General features: G+C 44.1%; 1 long non-coding RNA gene across 1 annotated transcript in view; it reads right to left on the bottom strand.

The window, feature by feature from the left end:
- Positions 1 to 497: 497 nt before the first annotated feature.
- LOC147751682 (uncharacterized) overlaps positions 498 to 22,616 on the bottom strand; it is a 165,047-nt gene continuing 142,928 nt past the window's right edge. The window contains exons 3-4 of the long non-coding RNA XR_015295879.1: positions 10,562 to 10,695; positions 498 to 973 (exon numbers count right to left, since the gene is read on the bottom strand). This is a non-coding gene — a long non-coding RNA (uncharacterized LOC147751682). The remainder of the gene's footprint in view (positions 974 to 10,561; positions 10,696 to 22,616) is intronic.

The following is a 22,616-nucleotide window of genomic DNA, read 5'->3' as shown; positions in this document are numbered from 1 at the left end:
ATATATCTTGATTTAAACGTTAATTTCTCAAAATCCACTGAAGCACATATATTGAGACCTAGCAAAGGCACATCGGGCTAACAGTCCCTACAATTTTGCCAAGTTTCGTGCAAATCCATTCAGCCGTTCGAGCTAAAAGTGAGTCCAACCGCCCTATGGAAAACTCAATGTTAAAAACGCGTTTTGGGACCCCCCTTTTTTCTCAGCCCCCCCTTGACGAAACCCCCCCAAATTTCCAGGAGCTGCTCAGAAACAAAATGTGCCATTTTCCTGAAAATTTCAGCCGATTCCGTCCACAAACGCCAAAGTTATTAGACATAGAATTTTCAGAAATCCCATAGGGAAAAAATCCTAACTATATATACCTACTGGCGACCGCCAGTAGGTAATTAATATATATATATATATATATATATATATATATATATATATATATATATATTCAATCACCTCCTGGAAGTCCTGAGCTACAGAAAAAACCAGAGTCGAAGCCCCAATAACGTGCAGATGGGTTTATTAGGCACAAGGAATACTACCCAACGCGTTTCGAAGTCAGCCGACTTCTTGCTCACGGGTCCAGGTCTGTTCCATTACCATTCCATTTAAAGTGATGCATTCACATAATTGTTGCGTGCATGTGACTAATTGACATAAACAAAATACTCACAATGTTACAAAGTTGCGAGTTTCAACCCAGTGGTTTGTTACATTATTGCCGCGATAATTATTGCAGAGGTAGTTATTAAGGACACCATAATCTCACATGTTAAATCACATGTTATGTGCATCAATTTGCATTTTGAAAACTCCGTTTTTTTTCTTCGAATGGTTCAAATACTGGTTGTTATTTACCAAAATTATTAAACGGAAAATGAAAAAGTCACAAAATTCTGCCCCAGTGGGCATGATGCTCAAGAAATCATTATGCCCCAGTGGGCATATATCTTCATGATTTTCGGTAAGTGTCCTCACCCTGCAAAGCAAAGAAACAACATTGATATTCTTACTTGTGATGGTCTAGGTTATGTCTAATCACACTTATTAAAAACATTAAAATCCATTGGAATGGAGAAATTGCTGCGGCGGCTGTCAAATTTAACATCTCCATAAAACATTGCTAGCTGTATAGGTGGATTGCCAACTCCTCACCCACATTGTGACCTTTAGGCTGTAAAGTGTCGTACTGAATGATATATTTAGACTCCAATTTACGGAGTTCCAGCCATCTGTTTCCTCCCCTTTCTCTCTTTTCAATGCAGTCAATTACAGTAAATTCCAACAGATCAGGGTTTTGATTGTGTTCTGTAGAAAAATGTCTTGCCATTGGGTACTGTTGATTTAAGTTCTTAATTGCCCTCAGGTGTTCAAGTATTCTCATTTTTGCTGGCTTAATAGTACACCCAATATAAAATTTGTTACAAGGGCAACGAAGCGCATAAATCGCAAAGTCAGTGTTACAATGAAGGTGTTTATTGATTTTATGCGGTTCGTGATCTGATGACAGTTTGAGTGTTGTACATTTGTGGCTATGTCTACAGGCCTTGCATTTTAGACAAGGAAAAAAACCCTGAATCATGTTGGTTTTCTTGGGTTCCTTGACTAGAGTAGAGGTTAGACAGTCTTTCAATGATTTTGCCTTCTTATAGGTTATTGCAGGTTTTTCTGTTAGGATTTCTTTTATATCATTGTCTAATCTCAGCACGTCCCAGTATTTGGTAAGACTGCGCCGAACCTGCCATGCTTGGCTGTCATATGTAGTGATAAATCTAATTTGTTCTTTACTCTTGTCCTCTGTTTTGGGGGAAAGTAGATCTTTTCTACTAAGTGAGTCAACTCGATCCTCTGCTTGTTTTATTACGGATCGACTCTATATATATATATATACCGGGAATTGTATATAATAGTGTGATGTTCCATCATGTGTCTAGCAGTTCCTTTATACATTGCATTTCTATGATCCAGATATATCCATCACCCATTCCAGACACGACCAAAGAGGGATACATCAACATTATGAGTGGGTGTGTAGAGACCACATTGGGATCAGACCATGAGGGAAAGACATATCATTAAGAAGTAGAGTCCTAACTGTAAAACCATACAGGCATTGAATCTGCAATTTCAATTAGAATTGTTGCCGGACAACATACCACCTAGTGCGAAGATTATGGTAGTGCTGCAATTCTATGCCACTGGTTCTTTTCAGAATACAGCGGGAGAGTCAAATGAGATGTCTTAACTTTTTCAAATGTCCTCAACCAGGTCCTGGTTGCTCTGCTCAGGCACATGCATGACAACATTTCGTTTCCTATGTATACTGCAAATCTTAACAATATCAAGGCAGGGCTGTGTGGATTGAGAGGCACACCACATGTGGTAGTTTCCATTGAAGGTACCCATACTGCTCTGGTGCCACCTCATCAATGGGAGCAGGTGCACCACAACCGGAAGCATTTATACTTTATTAATATGCAAGGGGGTTGCATTTCGTGCCTCTGCATCACCAGAGTCTTTGAAAGATTTCCTGGTTCTACACACGACTTACTGGTGCCACACAACAGCAGCATACCACAACTAATAGCATACCTTTCCCCAAGAAGAGCCTGACTTGTTGGTAAGTTTCATCCATTATGGTCCACCCAACAGTGCTTTAAATGGAAAAAAATAAGTGCAGGTACTCATTAAAATGAGCTAGAGGCGTGGCAAGTTGGCGGGGATACGGGAAGATATGATCATACATAATGACTTCTGTACGAGTTGCACCACATATCAAAACACATGAGAAACGTGTGTCAACAAAGCAGATTACCTCATTACACAAAATGAAAGCCAGACAGTGATATGTTAACATTTTCTTGTTTTGAGGTATTTGCTGCTTCTTAATGCCTGTTATTTGTTGTTGTTTGACACAATACTATAAACTCTCAAGCATGCACACACACAGAAAGCAACAAGTACACATGTACACAAAAGCATTCCGCACAGTCCCCTTAAAAAAATCTCCTGAGAGTGTCCTGGTTCTCTCCCTCTTTCTCTCACAGAAGAACAGGCAGACACAAGCAGGCAAGCACACAGCCATATGCAAACACTCACACAAAGTCTCAGGTGGGATTAAAGCCATTTTAAACTCCTTACCTCCCATGGATTTTTTAATCGCTGCTGTTTCTAACTTTCGAATTAAAAACATATTTTTCCTACACTTATCCACCACTATTCCACTTTGGGTTCCGGAGTAATGTGCTAGTCACCGAAAAGCGCTTCAACGATGGTCAGAGGTAGTAAGCGCTATATAAATACAATTGTAATAACAATAACGACTTCTGTAGTCAGTGTGCATTCTAAGTAGCCCCCATTTTCTTTTTAGCATCTGGCTTCAGGGCCGCTAATGAGATCCACAATACACACCTACGGCATAGCACAGATGTGCACATATTGTAATTTGCCCCAGTCAGGGATGAGCACAATTTGGGGAAGATGAAATAATGGTGCCACCATGTGCCTGCTGCAAGTTTTACAGGCAAACTAGACACAATGGTATTGCTAATGCCCGCTCTGTGAAACAGTGATTCTCAAAGTACAACCCGGGGGCTGGTTGCGGCCCTCCTGAACTTTGCCTGTGGCCTCCTGGTGAACAGCACTGGGCTGAAAAAAATAAACAGAAGTAAAGGGGTCCTGCACCACTCAACTTTAGGAACACATTTTTTAAAAGACATCTTGCAACAAACGTGAACAAAATATGAACGTCTCTACATAAATCCAAACAAATGCATTTCTTTAACATGCAGAAGCATTTCACGTTAGTATATCAGTGCATTGCGAAGTATTTATTAAGCAATAGTTTCAAACATTAATTTTTAATCATTCATGCTTTCCCCAACCCTGACGGCAATGAAAATAGTGAACTAAGAGGCAAGTCAGTTATGTGTACCGTTTGAGTGGCCTGGGTTGCTATTTTACATGGACAGCACCTGCCATCCTGCTCACACGCCAGGCCAAACTTTTTCTCCCCTTGGAAAATGTGTGTACCCATGATTTAGCACGTGCGCTCTGTCTAGATGAGAAGTCACTCAGGGCTGTGTGGCTGCATGCAACGCAGTTAACTTGGCCCTCCGAAAGTTTCCCAGTTCTGGTACCATGAAGGTATTGTGAGAGCCCTGCATTACACACATAACGTCCCAAAAGAGGTGCTTTGATTCTGTATTTATACTCAGGGACGCAGATGAAGCAAACAAGACAACACAAAACATCCTAGACTTGGTAAAAATAGTAAGATGAACGACAAGACTGGAAGCATGCCACCAACGTACAATGCATGAACATGTGCTTAGCATGTCCGTACGAAAGATCAGCTCAGCCTCTCAACCTTGACAGGTCGGTAAAATAAGCACTATTATGTTAAGTCATACTGTGAATAAACCATCAAAAGTAGTTTGCTTGGGAGGCGGCGGTGGTGTAGAAATAGAGAATGCTATCAGGAGTTCCTATGTGAAGAGGTCAGGCAGTGGCACATTCAACAGCTGGGAGAAATGAGCACAAGGACATATTTCACTCCAGAACCATGTTAATCAACATTGCAGAATCTCTGTGACGGAGTCCCTCCAAGAATATGTTCCAAAATGTATAAAGAGCTAGGCACTTGCATTTAGCCTGCTTCGGAGTGCTCATAACTTTTGGCACGAAAATGAACTGAGGCATAGCGGAATGTGCCCAGGGTCAAAGGAAACGCATATGTGTATGCATTTCCTTTGACCAAACACGTACACACAAAAGTGTGCAGTCATGCACATACTGCCACACATACATGAATTCACTGTTGTATAATAAGTGTGTCTCGGTCTTCTGAGCGTATGCTGCGTGCCTGGGCTGTTGAGTGGAGCATTATGTACCTGGGCGATTTGAGTGCAGTGGTCTGTTCCTGGGCCCTGTGAGCTGGGGGTGTGCACGGGCCCTGGGTGAGCAGCATGTGCGCCTCTGTTGTCTGAACACAGCAGATTGAGGAACACAATCAGCCTTTGACACAATCAGCAAATACAACTTTGAGACTTCAGTAATCTTTGAAATTCATTTTCACATCTGGGATGTGTTACGAATTCTATGTTTTCACGCATCTTTATTGCAATCATAGCCGCAAAGACAGACGAAAGCGGTCACTAAAACCTTTTGAATTGGAATCAAAGAAGCCAGATTTTTAATTGTGCCCCAGAACGCGCACCCCTGCAGTTTCTGAAATAGGCTGCGAGGGACAAAACCAGCTCTTGTTCAAACAACGAATGTGTTTAGGGGGGCCGAAGTGCTATGCTGAGGGGGCCCCCCTGAGTATGTCAAGAGCCCACTCAAACCCCTGCAGTTTTGGAATGCGGAAACTGGCGCTGCGAATCTTCAGCAGCAACTCTGCAAAAGGGCGGCTACTTCACACCTCATTACTTGCATGCTACTCGGAAGCCCTGCCCTGCCCTGCCCTGGTGGAGATGCATAAACTGAGCCTGCCGTTGATCAGGGTACCGGTACTCTCCTGGACCTACAGAGAAGTGCCGGTACTGACGGGCCAAAAATTCGGAAGTGCCGGTACTCAGTACCGGTGAGTACCGGCCCATTTAAAGCACTGCCACCCAAGTTAACTGTTATGGTATGGGTGCCACCCAAGTTAACTGTTATGATATGGGTAGCATACATCAATGTCTAAAGTTAGTTTTCTGGTTTCATGTTTTTCAGGTGACTGAGTGTATCCTAGTCATACTTAGCTATTGACACCTTTGAAGACACCAACAACTCCATGGGGAGATTATTTTAATGAGGCCCATGTGCAAACAAGGGTTACAAACAATGAAGGGAACCTCTATACTGGCCTATATTTCTTTACAATTGAGCATTAAAGTCTCTACAAGGTTACAATTATGATGCTGCATAAGAACAAGAGATAATTCATTAAGACATGGAATGTATATTTGATTTCTTTCATTTATTTTATATCTTTTGCATAACAAATTATTTTTTTCTTCATTTTCTAGTGATCATTTTATCAAAGTTACAAAACAGTGACATGGTAACATATGTATATATAATTAAAAAATGCATGGTTGGATCATGTCTAAACACAAACCCCTAAGCAATACACATAAAATAACTTTCACTCATACCTGCATTCATACAAATTCAAACTTTCATACCCATTATTCTAACACTACTGACAATAACACAAAACAGTGAAAAAAAGTGAACAACATGTATCGTGTCCTTCGATAGACTCCTCAGAATATGGCTAGACCCCGTTATCTTATTTCTTCCTTTTTGTTTTGAGGGTTAGCAGTTTTTAGTGCTCCTTTCCTTTCCTTCTCCAGATTTTGATTTCTGATTTAAGCTGAGGGTGTCTGATGCGTACGGCCAACAAGGGTTACTGCAGACTTTTGGGCTACTATAACCTGGTAAGGTGCCTGGACAAGACCGGAGTGGCCCTCCTCTACACTCCTGGGAAAGTTTGCATGATTGTTGAACTGTGCTGTATGTTTCACAATACTGACCTTTGGAGGAACACACCATTTTTTCCAGATTACACGAGTGTCTGTACACATTGTTGATGGTCCTTCTAACTTGCTGGGTTTTTGGGTGCAGATCCGTGGGATGGTGGCCAGGGCCTGATGGGTAGAGCAGAGATATCTGGCGGGAGTGTCGTTGGGGTGGCGGTGGTTGAGGTATGTGGGTTCAACATTGTGGAGGGCTTTGTAGGTGTGTGTGAGGGGTTTGTAGGTGATCATTTTGTTGACCGGGAGCTAGTGGAGGTCTCTCATGTGGCCGGTGTTGTGGCTGTTGTGAGGGATGTTCATGATGAGTCTGGTAGAGGCGGTTTGGATGTTTTGCAGCTTCTTTTGGAGTTTTTGCGTGGTGCCGGCGTAAAGTGCATTACTGTAGTCACATCTGCTGCTGACGAGTGCATGGGTGACTGTTTTTCTGGACTCATTTGAAGATTTTTCAGAGCAGGCAGAGCGTGTGGAAGCAGGATCTGGTGGTTCATTGAGAGCGAGGAGTCCAGGATAACGCCAAAGTTTTGTGGGTGGTCTGTTAGAGTGGGGGTTCCAAGCGCTGCCAGCCACTAGGAGTCATCCCAGGCGGATGGGTTGGGGTCTTCTCTGAGTTGAGCTTGAGGCAGATGGCCTTCATCCAAGTGACTACTGCTTTCATTCCACAGTGGAAGTTGTTATTGGCTGCTGTGGGTTCGTCGGTGAGGGAGAGAATCAGCTGGGTCTCATCGGCGATGTTGACTCTGTGGTTTCTGACAATGATTGCAAACGGGGCCATGTAGATGTTGAAGAGGGTGGGGCTCCTGGAGGAACCCTGTGGCACTCCGTAGTTGATTTGTGTGGGGTCTGAGACAAAAGGTGGAAGTCTGACTCTCTGTGTTCGGCCGATGAAGAATGAGTGGGTCCAGTCAAAGGGATTTGTCCTCGGATGCCTGCGTCAGGAAGTCTAATGCAGAGGGTCTCATGGGAGATAGTATTGAAGGCAGGCAATAGGTCAAGGAGTATGAGGGTTGTGGTCTCGCCTCTGTTGAGGATGATGCAGATGTTGTCTGTGGGGGTGAGGAGTGCGGTCTCTGTGCTGTGGTTGCTTCTGAATCCAGATTGGGAGTGATCCAGGATGTTGATCGTTTCAATAAACTCAGAGAGGTCAGCGTTAATGGCCTTCTCGATAACTTTGGCTGTGAGGAGGAGCAGGGAGATGGGTCTATCATTCTTGAGGGTTTCCAGACTTCAAGGAAGGTGGCAGATTCGATGGGGAAGTTGATTGTGCAGCAGAATTCGAGGGCGATTAAGGCGCTGGCTCTGTTGAAAATGTGGTGAGGGCAAGGATCTGAGGGGGTTCCGGAGTGCATACTCTTCATGATCTTGAGGGTCTCGTCAGTGGTGGTGAGGGCCGGACCAGTTGAGCAGGTTTGCTGGGGTCTGCAGTTGAGTGCGGTGGTTGCTTGTGAGGTCGTTGGGTCTTGGTTTGTGAAGCTGTCGTAGATTGCCTTGATCAAGTGGTAGAAGAAGGTGCCAAGGTTGTCATAGAGGTCTTGGGAGGGGATGGATATCTGCTGTCTCCATGCCGGGTTGCCCATGGTCAAGAGTTGTTTGCTGTTGTGTGCATTGGCCTTGATGCGTTCTTGTATGGCAGTCTTCTTAGTTGTTTTTATGAGGTGGTGGTGTTCGGTGAATGCGGTTTTGAAGGCAGCATGATCTCCTGGGTGCCTTGCTGCTTCTCTATCTTTTCTCAAGCCATCTGCAGGTGCGCCTAAAAGGCTGAGACAGAGGAGTATGAGAGTAGCATGAAGAGGATGAAAATGGAAGAGATAAGGCAGAAAAGGGAGAAGTGAGAGATTAAGAGGTTAAGAGGAGGGCACAGGCCAAGGAGAAGAAGACAGAGGAGGAGAGGGAGCAGCAGCAGAGAGGCGGTGAGCCTCAGGCGAGGAACCGGGTATGAAAGGGCCGTGACTGGTGGGAGGACTGGTCCATGTAAGTATGCAGCTGGGCCTAGGCCTTTATGTGGCTGGGCCCTTCCAGAAAGTTTATTCATATCATGCGTGGGATTGTAAATGTGGGATAAGCTGTCAAGATTTTATAACAGGTTTAACAGAAATGTTCACAATTAATAGAGATTTTGACAAAAACTCCTCAATAGATTTTCACAGCCACAAGAATAACATGTTTAAATTGAATGAATGCCTCATTGTGTTTATTGTCCATAGTTTAGGAGCATTCTAAGAAATGCCACTGTCAACAACTACAGCATGGTGCAATACAATTACAAGTATGTGATTGAACAGGGGTGGATACTAACAATTTTCTTTGACTACGATGGTATCACCGTGTTACCTTTCAATGGTCAGAATGGTCCACACACATTGGGTTCAGCACTAAGGATCAGGTGTACTAAGAGACCGTTCTCATAATTAGTCGCAAAATGTGCACTGACTTTTTGCGAACAGACTCTAATTTTCTAAGGCGGCCTACATACTAATAGGTTGATTCACAAAATCACGATTCACAGGAGGTCCCACAATGACCTGTCAAATTAATATTGTGAGAAATTAGGTTGTTGATTGGATGGCGGATTGACCCCATTTAAGTAACAGCCACAATGCCTGTCAGGGTGAACCACAAAAGTCACAAAATTAACCTGAGCTTATCCCTCTGGTAGCTTGGTACAAAAGCAGTCAGGCTTAACTTAGCGGCAATGTGTATTCATGCAGCACACAAACAGCAATAAAGTGAAAACACAACACCAGAATTTTTTTTTAATATAATGAGTCGAACTTAATAAATTATTTGAGACCAAAATGACAAAAGTCCAATCAGTAGAATCAGAGGTATGCAATTTCAAACATTTAAGGTAAGTATAACACCTACAAGCACAAAGCACTAATCGTGGTTATCTGGTGATGCAAGACTGGGTGAAAGGCCCAAGTTCAGGCCGACTGCGAGGGAGCACGGGCTGAATACAGGGACCAGGTTAGTCCTTCTGGCAAAGTTACCTTCAACAGTCCAGCGCATAGAGTTCTGTTCATTGTGGAGGAGGCCGCTAGGAGCAGGGAGAGAGTTGTGGATGGCCGTCGCTGTAGCGTGAAGAGCAGGCAATGAGTCGCAGATGGTTGTTGCTGAAGGGCAGTGATCCTGTTGGGCGCTATGGACAGATGTTGCTGGAGATTCGTGTTGGTGGTCACCATGGACTGTTGATACTGGAGCGTGAGGTGCAGATCTCACTTTGGTGGTCATCGCTGGCTTTTCTGTAGCTCAAACAGTCGCATTGCCGGAGCTTCATGATGGCGTTCGGTGCAGATGGCAAGATCTTGGTGTAAACAAGCCTTTCGTGGTTGCAAAGCACCCAAAATTTCAGGATTTTACCTTTTCTTCAAGGGAAGGTTCAACTGATGCCACACAAAGGGTCTATGACTTGAGGGACACCTCTTGGGGATTAGGAACTCACTCCAGCAGAGGCCAGCAGGGCTCAGACAGGTCCAGTTGCAGGTCCAGGTGCAGCAAGTCAGCAGGGAAGTTGCAGAGAGTTCTCTGGGGCTTGTTGAGTCCCTGTAGCTCAAAACAGGAGGCCAATCAACTGGCCCTTGGGGTCACGTCAGGCTGGGATGATAGGTGCAACTCCAGTCTCCCTTCTGAGCAAGCAGGGCAAGAAACAACGAGACAATGATAAGCCTCTAAAAACAGGAAGAGCTTTTCAATTACAACTTTCTAGAGGCAGCTGATATCCTCTCTTCATCCTTGGTTAAGAAAGCAGGCACCTTGGAAGGGGCACTAGAACACCATTTAGAAAGGGTCTGTGGTAGCCTACAACATAACTAAGCCCGCTACTTCTTGACTAACTTGTTTGACTCTCTTTAGTGCGTCTAGCGCTCAGTGCTTCTTGGCGCCGCTATCTTAGCAGCCTAAAGTACCTATGATGACATGATGCAGTCAGCCATCATTGATGGGGCCCTTTTTAAACTGCACACAGGATCTGGCTGGTTTCTTGGCTTCCAGATCCCATGGTGAGAGGGTGCCTGTTTCCTGGCTTTTGCTCTTATAGAACTTACCGGATTCCAGAGGCCCAGATAGCCCTGTGCCTCCTTGGCGCTCACTGCTTTTGCTGTCTGCAGCGTCTACATAAAGGGGCGGGAGGGCGGATTCAGAATAGGACAGCACCCACTTGGATTCTCTGGGATCATGGCTGCACAAAATTAAAACAATGGAAAGGTTAGTGTTACTCCCTTGCACATGTAGTGTTTGTAACTGAAAAATCAACAACTTGTACAGCTCACATAAAATAACATTGAGACACAGGAGGAAACAACAACACTTGAAAGAATCATTTTAGAGACTTCTTCAAAAAATAGACTGATTAACCTTTTGGTCAAGAACGCTTAAAACCTTTAGAATTTGATTTAATTATTTCCTTTCCAAACCAACAAGAGGATTTCTAGGGTTGTGGTGTAAGAACGAAGACTAAAAAGAATTCTAAGAAAGAGTCCAAGAACGTGGCAAGTTTTATGAAGCAAAGGGACTATTGGAAATCATGTACTGTTCTGAATGTTAATTGGTGAACCAAAGGGAAAGAATTTCAAATATGGTTACATTATTTAAAGTATCAACGAAATAGGCCAATTTGTTTAATGAAAAAAGATAGATTTGATTAAAAAAGTTAATTAACTTTTAACAGCTGAAGTAATATCTTTGCTTAAGATTTATGTCCAAGAAGGTGTATCTGGATCTTGTTAAATCCCCAATCACTAGTAAATGTATTATATAACTGAGACTTAAGACCTTGCTACAAAAGGCTCAAGAAAAAGGCTGATATTTCACCCCATTGTAGTTACATTCCTAGGGTTATTAGTTACTCCAGTGGCAGGGATAATTTATCTGTATCAAGTTGAGTCCTGAGGGTTCTATAGGAAAAGAGAAACAACCTGCAAATCACTAATTCTGGGTCCAATTCTCTGGAAAGTCATCGATTTGCACCCAGTGATTTGTAGTCAGCTGGTAGGCCAATTGGTTAGTTACCCAATGGTTTTCTTTCCGTTCTGTATCATGAGTTTAACATTTTCATTCTTGTGATTTAAACTAGAGCTTCTAGACATGCAGCCGCGGCCCGTGCAGGTAAGACCAGTGGGGGGTGGGGGGGGGGGAGGGATTGCAACAGACGACGAGGGAAAATTAATCAACTAACTTGTGGTCATTTGTGGACTCGCCCCACCCCCACCACTCTTACCTGCACTGGCCATGGCTGAAGACACAGTAATTCAAAGGGCCTTTTCTCTGCACCAATAAGAGTTGGAATTTTATGTGAAGTCCATTAAAACATAATGGTTTTTCTAAGTAGATCTGCCTGCTAGGAAGCACCCATATTGGTCTATTAAAATTCCATACGATGCTTTTTCCTTTTGTCAGATTAAAACTTTAATTCCAAGCATACAGCCGGCACTTTTACACATCACCATGCTTTCTTTTTTCCTTCTAATTTTTATTTTTGTCGCATATGCTTGCAATAAAAAAAATTATGCAACCATCGCACCAGCTTTCCAAGGCCAGACTTAGTAGCTATGCCAATGCTTGCTTACCATTGTTCACCCTACCCAATATGTTGCCCTTAAGAGCTGTTGAGGATGCCTGGTTTCCACTATAGTACCAGCTCTGCTCAGATTTCCCTTATTTTAAAGATTTTGCACAGACAAATACTCAGCAAACACCTACAGACATTGACACATGGTATAAGTGATTAAACCAAAGATGGACAATCATGCTCGAAGCATTCGCAGAGGAGTACAGTGCAAATGTGCTACATGACTTTTCTTTTGCCCTTGCTTCAGCTGTTTCACATACCATTCCTAAAGACATTGTGCTATGGCTATAAATATCTATTGGCCCCTTTCACCTTGGCAGCTACTGTGGCTTGCATGAGCTTTCACGAGCTGCTCATTGGTCACAGTTCCCGCTCCCAGCTGACCACTGCTTACCAGGCATTGTTAACAAGTGCATTCGTCTCAGTGGTAGGGATGGCTGCTAATGATTAACTGTCCCCCAAGACATTGCTGCACCTATCTGTATATTCATACGGTCGGCGGACTTCCAAAATCTGGCACCCAGACACTGTGCTACAGCTGATACAAGTGTTGAACTAGCTCCCTGGACTGATTATAAGGTGACATGTAGGTACTCTGGAGAAAATTTACGAATAAACACATATGTGGTTCCAGGAACATTTACGAATAAACACATATGTGGTTCCAGGTCTTGTAATTGTATTAGTCATTATGGTCCCAATTAGAAGTGTATTAGAAAGGTTACTCAGTCACAAACATAACAGATATCTCTTCTGCCAATGGAGTAGCCAGAGAAAAAATGAATACGCCCCACTTGGACCTATAGCTGGGAAGGCTCTCTATAAGGTCTAATCTTCAGCCCTCCTCTGTCTTTTCTTTTTTCTCTCTCATCTTATTTATTTATTTATTTATTTATTTATTTATTTATTTATTTATTTATTTATTTTAAAGGTTTTATATAGCGCTGGCTAGACCCGGAGGTATCAGAGCGCTTTACATGAGTATCAGATCATAGTTGCAGGTTTAATCGTTATCAGGGCCGGACTGGCTACCGGGCGTTTTGGCATGCTGCTGAGCTGGGGGCTACTTTCGTTGATGGGGACCTGCATGTGCTGAACAAAATTCGTTTTGCTTTGTTTATTTCGGAGCACACACGCAGGTCTCCATAAACTAAATTAGCCCCCTCCGCAGTGACATCAGCCCCCAGCACAGCAGCATGCCAAAACGTTGATCGTTATAAGGTTACACAGTTGTTAGAGCATCTTCCATATCTTGTCTCTTATCTCCTCTTTACTCTATTCTAACTTTTCCTGTGTCTCCCTTCTAGTATTGTCTCACTCCTCTCATTGCAATCATTCCTGTTTTTGACTTTCCCTATTTTTTTTGTCTATCGCCTCCTTTCTGCAATTGCCTCTTTTCCTACTCACCCCTCCTATTTCCACCCTCTCTCATCCAGTCACACTGCTCTCTCTAGGCCTACCTCCGCACCCTCTCCTATTCTATTTATCTCTCCTTCTCTTTTCTCTCCTCTAACTCCTGTGCCTGTTTCTCTCTCTCTCTCTCTCTCTCTCTCTCTTACCCCTCCTGTTGTCCCTGTTTTCCCTCTCACTCCTCTCCTGCTTCTCGTTTTGTCTCCCTATTTCACTTCATCTCCCACCTCATTCTCTTTCCCGGACAGTTGTTACACCAAGAGTAAATTAGTTTTGGTCGGCATGTTTCTATTTTGGACATAACAATCTGTAATCATTTCTGTCACTGTTATTTCCAAAGGGTCAAATTAATGTATTTATTACAGGAAAGTTCGATTTTTTTTAACTGCTCTGCCCCTCGAAAAGGGATACATCTCCTTTCTCTAGGCACGTTTGGTGTTTTTGATTCATAAAGGTGAAAATGTATATAAAAAATGATGTGCTTGAAAAATAAGATTTGACAACTAGAAATGCTATTCCAGAGCTTTCTTCTTAGAGTAAAATACATACTTAGTTTATAGTAATGATCATCTCCTGCAGTAAGTCTGATAGGTGTAGCAGTTTTTGTTTTTGTTTTCGGTAAGGTCTTTTTTTACTTGGAATACAGATTTTATCAACATGTAGGAAATGCAGCTTTATCAGCCTTCCAACAAAGACAACACGCTCCAACAGAAGCCGCTTTTTAAAGAAGAGAGGGAAGAGAAAGGCAATGGAGGACTTGCTCTCCTAAACACAGCCTTTGTCTAAACAGGAAACGGACCTCTTACCAGCCGGAACTGGTTCCGAAAAGCAGGTCTCCCTATCAGGTCTCTCGCAGGACTTGAAGCAGCCTCTAGAGGTGCTCTGGGAGTCAGTTCTACACAGGAGGGTCACAAGCAAGAGAAATAGGCCTGCAGACTACAGCCCCCATGATGATGAACACTGTAACAAACAAATCGAGCAGGTGCTGTATTGCACATTGATAAGCTCTAGTTAGTTTGTCATTCACTGTTCTGAGGGCCTAGTAGCACCCTCGCGGGTCTGCTCAAGCTGGTGAAGAGGTGGGGGTGGGGGGTGGTCACAGCTTCCCTGCCATATTACAAATGCCATGGCCAGTGGCATAACAAACACACTGCAGCCTCAGCGATGCAAGGGGCCCCATTCTCTCAACTGGAAGGGGACCCACTCAGCTTGTGTGTGCAGTGTGTGTCTTTATAAAGCAGCTGCCGTGTGCTTCCTGCTTTTAGCTGACACAGCGCTGGCATAATAATAATAATCCACATTTGTAAAGCGCAAACCATCACCCGTTCGGGTTTCTAGGCGCTGGGGGCCGTCTGGAAGATTAACGGACACATGCATCAAGGTATTTAGGAGTCGCAAACGGTGCGATTTGGTAAAATCGGCCATTTGCGATTCCTAAATATCTTTTTAGTATGCATCAAACATTTTTGGAAAAATCGCTATATTTAGCGAATTCCAAAAATGCGATTGCTTTTAAGGAATCGCAAATTTGCAATTCCTTAAAAGCAATGCATGATTACTTTTAAAATTGCGAATTCACAATTAGGGGGTGCAAATTACCACGAGGTTGAACCTCGTGGTAATTTGCGAAAATGTGTCAAAATGCTCAAAATTGCATTTTAACACACTGTCATGTTACAGACACACATGTCCTTAGGACATGTGTGTGTGAAACATGCACTTCAAAATACATTTCAGGGGTGCGGGGGGGGGGTCCTTTGGACCCCTCCTGCACCCATGGCATGCATTAACATTTTGCGAATTCCAATTTGCGAATTCGCAATTCCCATTGATTCCTATGGGCCTTGTGGCCCATAGGAATCAACGGGAATTGCGAAATCGCAAATTGGAATTCGCATAATATTTACGATTCGGTAAAAATTGCGATTTTTACAGATTCGCTAATTTTTTGCAACTTCAATCATGCATCCCGTTTTGCGATTCCTTATTTGCGATTCCCTAAAAATCGCAAATAAGGAATCGCAAAAACGGACTTTGATGCATGTGGCCGTAAGCACGCTATTGCCCAGAGTCACATGGTGCTGGGCTAATCTGCCGCCGGCCCGGGGATCGAACTGTGATCCCCATGGTGCTGGGCTAATCTGCCGCCGGCCCGGGGATCGAACTGTGATCCCCAGATTCCTGAGTCAGTCACCCTGGCCGTGGCGCCACACCTCTCCCCTTCGAGCTGAAAAGAAAGGCAAAGGCCTTCACACAATTGTTAAGTAAAACTTTGCATGAAATAATCTGCCATTTTCTTTTTAGGTTTCGCCTGGCTATCGCACACTATTTCCTGTTGTGTTTGCTTATTTCAGTGTCCCAAGGCCCAAGTATGCCTTTTCATCTGCCAAACTTCTTTGTGAGGCTGCTCTCTTGACAGCACTCTTGTGTGCTTGCTCTCCAGTCTGCACCTTGGCTGCACGGCACTTCCTGTTTGTTCAGCCTGGCTGCATTAAAGTAAAAGCCTCAGTGAAACCAGCACTGCCCCCCCCCCCTCCAAAACAAAGAATGCGAGTGGGGGAAAAACTAGCACTTTTCAATACACAAATAAAAAACAGCTTTGGCGTTTTCTCTTCCACTGATTTTATTGAAGCTAATATGCCCCATACCTACATTTTATAAACGCAGCAATGTCTTTTTATAAAGCAACTGCATGGAGCAACAGAATTCAATTAGGCCCCCATATCCCGGGTTGTGAATACGCTGAATTACTTGATGTATTTAATAAACAGACCTTCAAACGCAGAGGACAACACGCTCTTCATCCCCACCCCCGCTATACACTGTGTTCCAACCTGTCTGAACTCTAATCTACTAACACTGCTGTTGGAGACACAGTTGTGGCTCGTAGCTCCTGAGGCCTCAATGAGAAAAGGTACTCCTCGCCCCTCTCTTGCTGGCTTCATCGTTATCCTCTTTATTTCTCCCATCCTCTCCTTGCCAATATTCTCCCCTCCTCTGCACGTTACTGTACTTTATCATTCTTTTGTGCCTCTCACCCTCTCTCCTCTCTGTGACTCTTCCAGCTCACAATCTTCCCATTTGCAACTATTCTCTCATTGTTATTGGTTGGTTTATTTTCCGCACTTTTCCTACTCACACCCTTTTTAGGTCGAAGCCTGCATTGCAGGGCCTTGCCCTGCTGAAGGCAAAGAGATATTGTGAGCAGGGGATTTCAGTATGGCGTGAAGCCACGCCCCTTTTTTCCATTGGCAAGCCTCTGGAAACGGAGGCCTACCATTGGAAAAAGCTCCTGTTTAGCAGATTTGTCTGCTCTGGATCCCGCCTCTCGAGGACTCCATGACCTGCCTTACGGTAGCACGACAATATTTTTAGAAATATTGCCTTTGCAACCATGAGGCAGGTCAGGGAGTCCTGGAGGGGCGGGATCCAATATCCTGTTCCCGCCCCTTTTTTTTATTTTGTGTGCGTGCGTTGCCTCGTTCTCCTTGCTGGAAGGTCAGGAAGGAGGCATTGCAGTGGATGGACCCTCCTTGTTTTTAAATGAGTCAAGCCACTAAAAAAGGCAGAAAAAAGGTTGGAGTACAACAACGCATTTCCTGATTAACTGTGCTGCACCAAAGCTCCCAGCTCCGGATCCCATTCCAGAAGCTTTTAGTCACAGCCTGTGAGGAACGGTGACTGCCGCAGATGGAATTCGGGTTATGCCTGTCCTGTCTCACCCAGACCCTCCCCCTCCAGCATAGGGTGGCGCCCTACGGGCCACACCCAGAGCCAGTGAGCCTGTGTCACCGCCCGGTAAACTGATCCCCAGAGCCCTGCACTAGTGACAGCGTCCGGCACCGCCCCGGCCGCACAGTCCTCAGCTCACACGGCTCTCTGCACTGACGCCAGTGTGCAGCGTTCCTACCTTAGCCTGCAGATACTGCGGGTAGTAGTAGGTGGTGAACTGGGGGGTACATCTGCTGTTTCCACACTTTGCCCATGAAGATGGAATAGGAGCCTGCAGTGCAGGGAGGGCACTCTGGTGCTTTCCAAACTGCTCTCTGCTGCCTGGTTGCCGTTCCTTCTGCTGGTTCCGGCTCAACCCAAGGCAGCACAGCTCCAGCTGTCTCTCCTTCGCCGCTACCAGCTCTGCCCTGCAAGCGGGACGCACTTCCCGGTGCCCTCTCGGCGGCAGATGGATCCTGCAGGCAGACGATCAATAAACTCTTTCAAACTGCAAGCGGCGACAGGCGGCGGAGAGCAGGGCTGGCGGCTGCTGGCACGGAAGGGAGGCAGAGCGTGGGAGGGAAGGAGGAGTGGCCATTTTAATTCCAAGCCCAGCAGGGGCTGAGGTGTGTGTGTTTGTGTGTGTGCGCGGCAGGCTCAGCGCTTATAATTTACCGGGAGCTGTCTCAGTAATTACCTACATGTTTGAATACCCAGCCAGGCCCACAAGCTGTTCTACGGCCTCAAAACTCACTGAGACAAAAGGGAGTAGGGATTTAAGAAAGTATGAGATGGTGTTTCTTGTATATAAATCCATGCACGGGCTTTTACAGAAGCAGACGTACTAAAACGGGGCATACTGCTAAAGAATGGGGTATATATAGTCTGTCTGCCATGAGACACATTATTCTCTACCAGAATGTGTGTGCAGGAGAAGGGAAATACGCGCGAATTGTAACTCTGCATGTATTTGTTACTATAATAATAACATTGGCACTGCTATTGTTAACCACACACAACATATGTATAACAAAGTAGCAGGAGACAGAGAAGGCTGTACCCATACAAAAACGCGACTCCAGCAATGTTTGGATTTCTGGACATCTGTTGTTTTACTTGACAGTGCCAAAGGCAAGGGGTGAACATTAATTATACTGGATTTCGGTATTGACAATCCAATTTTTTTAGGTCGTGCCTGAGACAGGGCATTCGCTGTTGCTTGCCGCCCATTGCTGGTTGGCTTCATTTTTAGGTCTCGCGCCTAGCGTTGCAGTGCGCAGCAGTGCTCGTGCAGCGCGAGACTTCATGTGTACAGAAAAAGGGCTTTGGAAAGCTGACTACTCTCACCTTGGTGCCTATTCCAATCATGGAGTCCCACTCTGCAACTCTGGGCAATAGCTTGCTTAATCTCCACAACGCCCCCACAACGCTAAGGATGCCTGGCTTTGACCTTGGGGGTGCCCAGGGGTGGACGCCTCACAGGGAAAGCCAGGATGGGTTCCACAGCGGTATTGGTACAAGCTCCTTGAGACCCTTGCGGGTGAGTAGTGTGCTATACAAGTATCAATTTACATTTACATTTTTTACCACATGCTCGTGCGTGTGGTTTTGTTTTCCTTGCAGGCTACTGGGTGTTGCGTGCATCTTTCTAACAAAGACAGCATGCAAATGGGCAAATGCGGGTGCATCTCCTGCATTTACCCCGCCCACGGCCTATTGGTGTCTGTTATTCGCAAGGCTGACATCTGTTTTGCATTATCGTGGCCGATAATACAAAACAGATGTCTTGCTGTGGTGTGCTTGTTCTGCTTACAAAGGCTGCACAACGTGAGCAGTCGGGACAGGGGCTTTGTGAATGGCGGCACTTATTATTTTTTGCATCGCGCTTTCACTCAAACTGAAAGCGTGATGCAAAAAATAAATTCAGACCCTCCTGTCCGCTTGTTTTTAACTGCCCTGGCCTGTGTTTTTAGGTCCAGGTTGATACAGATATTCTAGCCAGCCGAGGAGGCGGCCATCTATCTATCCCTCTCTGAAACATATACCTAACAAGCAAACATAAGGAAAACAGCTCAACATGATTTGAGACCGGCTTGTATGAGTTTCAGGCGCTTTAGGATAGCAGATAATTATCATGTTGCAAAAAAAAAACTGACACTTTTACACCACTGCTTTTTCACCTCCCAGTGCGTGGCTGAACTTAACAGCAGCAAAAAAACTAAAAAAACGGGTGGTACTTTATCTATGATAAGTATCGGCATAAAGTGGTAACTCTCCTGACTTACTCAGTGGTAGGCCGTCTGGGTATAATCCTAGCTCACACCGCTCCTCTGCCTTATGATCCTGGTCCCAGAGCTCGTGCCTACGTCAGAGTGCACTTCCATGGTTTGTCGCCTCCTTGGTTTTGGCGCTTTCATTCTGGCTCGCTACATAAATAGGATGTTCCGTTTAAGTCGGTCTGATAGGGCGGGCTGAGCGGCGCGCTCGCTTCAGCCGAGGCTCGAGAAACGTGTGATCTTGTGCCAACCTGCTGCATCACTTCGACAGGTGGGTGGGTGGGTGCGTGCATGGACCAGGTACGGGTGACGCACGTCGCCACTGAGAGATGCTCCAAGTCTGGTTTCTAAGCTCCAGACCTGCTCAGGTGTTCATTGGTTTATTTAAAACAAAAAGAACAGGTGTCTGTCCTCTTGACGTTTGGCAAACACCGAAGGCCGGTCCCAGTTGTACAAAAAAAGTCTCAACACATGCAATGCATTAATCTATTCGTTTCATCAATAACCAGGTAAAAAGTCTATTCTCGCTCTGAAAGAGTTGTACTAAAAGGAGGCGTTCTGACAACAGTGTGTGACTCCAAAACTGTGTCTGCTCACCTTAGCTGCAGAAACGTTTTCAGGCAGGGGCAGAGTGGGCCCTGGCCAAAGTGGGCACTGGCCCCAGCCCTTCAGGGGCCTCCTGATAGAGCCAGCTCTGTTCTTGCCGTGATTACCTTGAATAACTCTTCACATGTTGTTTAAATACTGTTTCCTTTAATGTATTTTTAACATGGGAGATGAATTGGAGTTTTTTTTTCAGACATTTGACAGAAATGTTTGTTTTTTAACCCCATGCAGCATTCATATAAACATTTCCTTTTAGATCAAAACAGGACCTCGCATATGAGAAATGGCGGGGGAGTTACAAAGAATGTTAGCAAACATTTTGTGAGTTGCTGTTGAATTAAAATATTGAAAACACACAGATTATCCCTGAATATTAGATATAAATACATTTAGAATCTGAACGAGTGTACCCATGCACTGTCAGGGACCTAAAGGAGGGCATGAAAGAGCTAAAATTCGATCATAAAGTTAAATCTGTTAGAAACAGGACCCCACACAATACGTTTACCCGGGGCCCCTGAAATCCTTAAGATGTCCCTGCTTAGCTGAGTTACAGGTGCACAGCTAAACAAAGGCTTACTAGGATGGTGTGCAATACAGACTGGGATTTCAAACAAATCTGTTTAAACCATTTAAAGAAATGCAAAGCCTTTATACCAATAAGCATTTGCAATGCAATAGGTTTCGCATTTGCAAAAGTTTGAGCTATTGGCATTGTAAATAGCAAACCTTGTATTTATGCGTTGGTTTTGAAAACTGAAATAAATGGCTTTGTCATTTACAATGCCAATAGTTTAAACTCTCGCAAATGCGAGACCTATTGCATTTGCAATGCAGTAGGTCTCGATTTTACGCGAGTTTGAGCTATTGACATTGCAAATAACAATGACTTGTATTTTGTTTTGGTTTTTTAAACATAAATAAAAGACATTGTGATTTACAATGCCAGAAGCTTTAAATCGCGAGACCTATTGCATTGCAAATGCAAAAGGTCTTGTTATTAAATGCCAGTTAATTTCCATTATTAAATACCCACACAATTGCCCTTTAATTTTTTCCCCTCTTCCATATACTTATTTTGATCTTTTTAGCATACAATAGCGCCTTACTATCTTATATACCCATACACAACTTCTTTTACAGCGTTTTTTACTGTTCCCAATGTATTTTTTGGCTTTACTAAATCTAAAATAGGCTGCCCCAAGGCCCCCCTATAATCCTACAAGCACTCTGTATTACCAGGGGGCTGCCGATAACCTAAACTGTACATAGTATTACACTACAGTTTTTGCTTGCTCAACATTGCTTACTAACTTTTTGCCTTTTATGCCCCTTTATACACTTCAAATATAATAAGCATCTATATTTCCAACTAAATTACCAGCTTTTTGCATGCTGTACAAAATGTTTCCCTATTATTTCTGCTTACAGAAAATTCCTTATACTATTTTTTATATGCACTGCTTAAAGCCTAAACAGGCAACTAAACAAGCAGTTACAAGTAAAGTCATCTTGCACAACAAAACACATTATAAATAAATTGGTACAGCAATTGCAGTACCACCAACCTATATTTCTCATACGTTCATTCCTACTTATTACTATATTTTATCATAATACAAGCACACACAATCCCACTCTATAAACTTTCCTCCACTTTACTCAACTTAATACCACTACACGCTAAACTACTCAACTCCACTACACTCCATAATAATTTCCTCTGCTCTATACTACACCACTTCACTGTACCACACTACACTCTATAGGTCTACATCAACAAAATTCGAGCTAGTAATGTTGCATTAATATTTGCTACGCCAAAAACTCAAACTTTTACAAATGCGAGACCTATTGCATTGCAAATGCTTGTTCTGTCAGTCGCCTGTGTTCCCTCTCTTCTTTTTGTCTCTCCTCTTCCTCCCCCACTTTCGCTCGCCTTTTTTGTCCCTTCCTGAGTGTGTGCTCCCCTTGCTCCTTTTCTTCACTTCACCCACGTCTCTCTTGCTTGTTATGAGTGCCTACAAATGACAATTCGCAGTGTGCCTGCCAATTCGGTTTACTGTGCCCTTATATGCATTTCATATTTCCCTCTATCTTGTGGTGTCCAACCCTCTGTCCGACTTTCTTCCTCGCCAGACCCTCCACCCCACGCTCTCCACTTATCACACACCTCTTCTAGTTCCTCTCACTCACGCTTCTTCACACTCTTTCTATTTTCCTCGCCACATCGTTTTTCACTCTACATTTCTTTCTTAACATCTCTGAACACCTCTACTCCACTTCTTCCCTTGGCTTTAATAGTACCAAATCAAATAGGTTCTTGTGTTACTAATAAAACACAACATTGCAATGGGTATTGGCACGTGATAGTGTGGGCATAGGCCTCCTTCTCCTCATTGTTCTTCAGAGGCAGGGCTTCAGCTGCACTTGTGTTATTGGGGTTGTATTGTGTATTGAGGTGTTACGCACAATTATTTCTGTACTTTACTACTCAACTAGCAGACTGGGGAAGGCAGGGGTGCAATC

Source organism: Lissotriton vulgaris, chromosome 1_1 (genome assembly GCF_964263255.1).
Source record: "Lissotriton vulgaris chromosome 1_1, aLisVul1.2, whole genome shotgun sequence".
Classification (NCBI taxonomy): Eukaryota; Metazoa; Chordata; class Amphibia; order Caudata; family Salamandridae; genus Lissotriton; species Lissotriton vulgaris.
The sequence above is the reverse complement of the archived record's forward strand: the minus strand, read 5'-3'. Positions and strand labels throughout refer to the sequence as shown.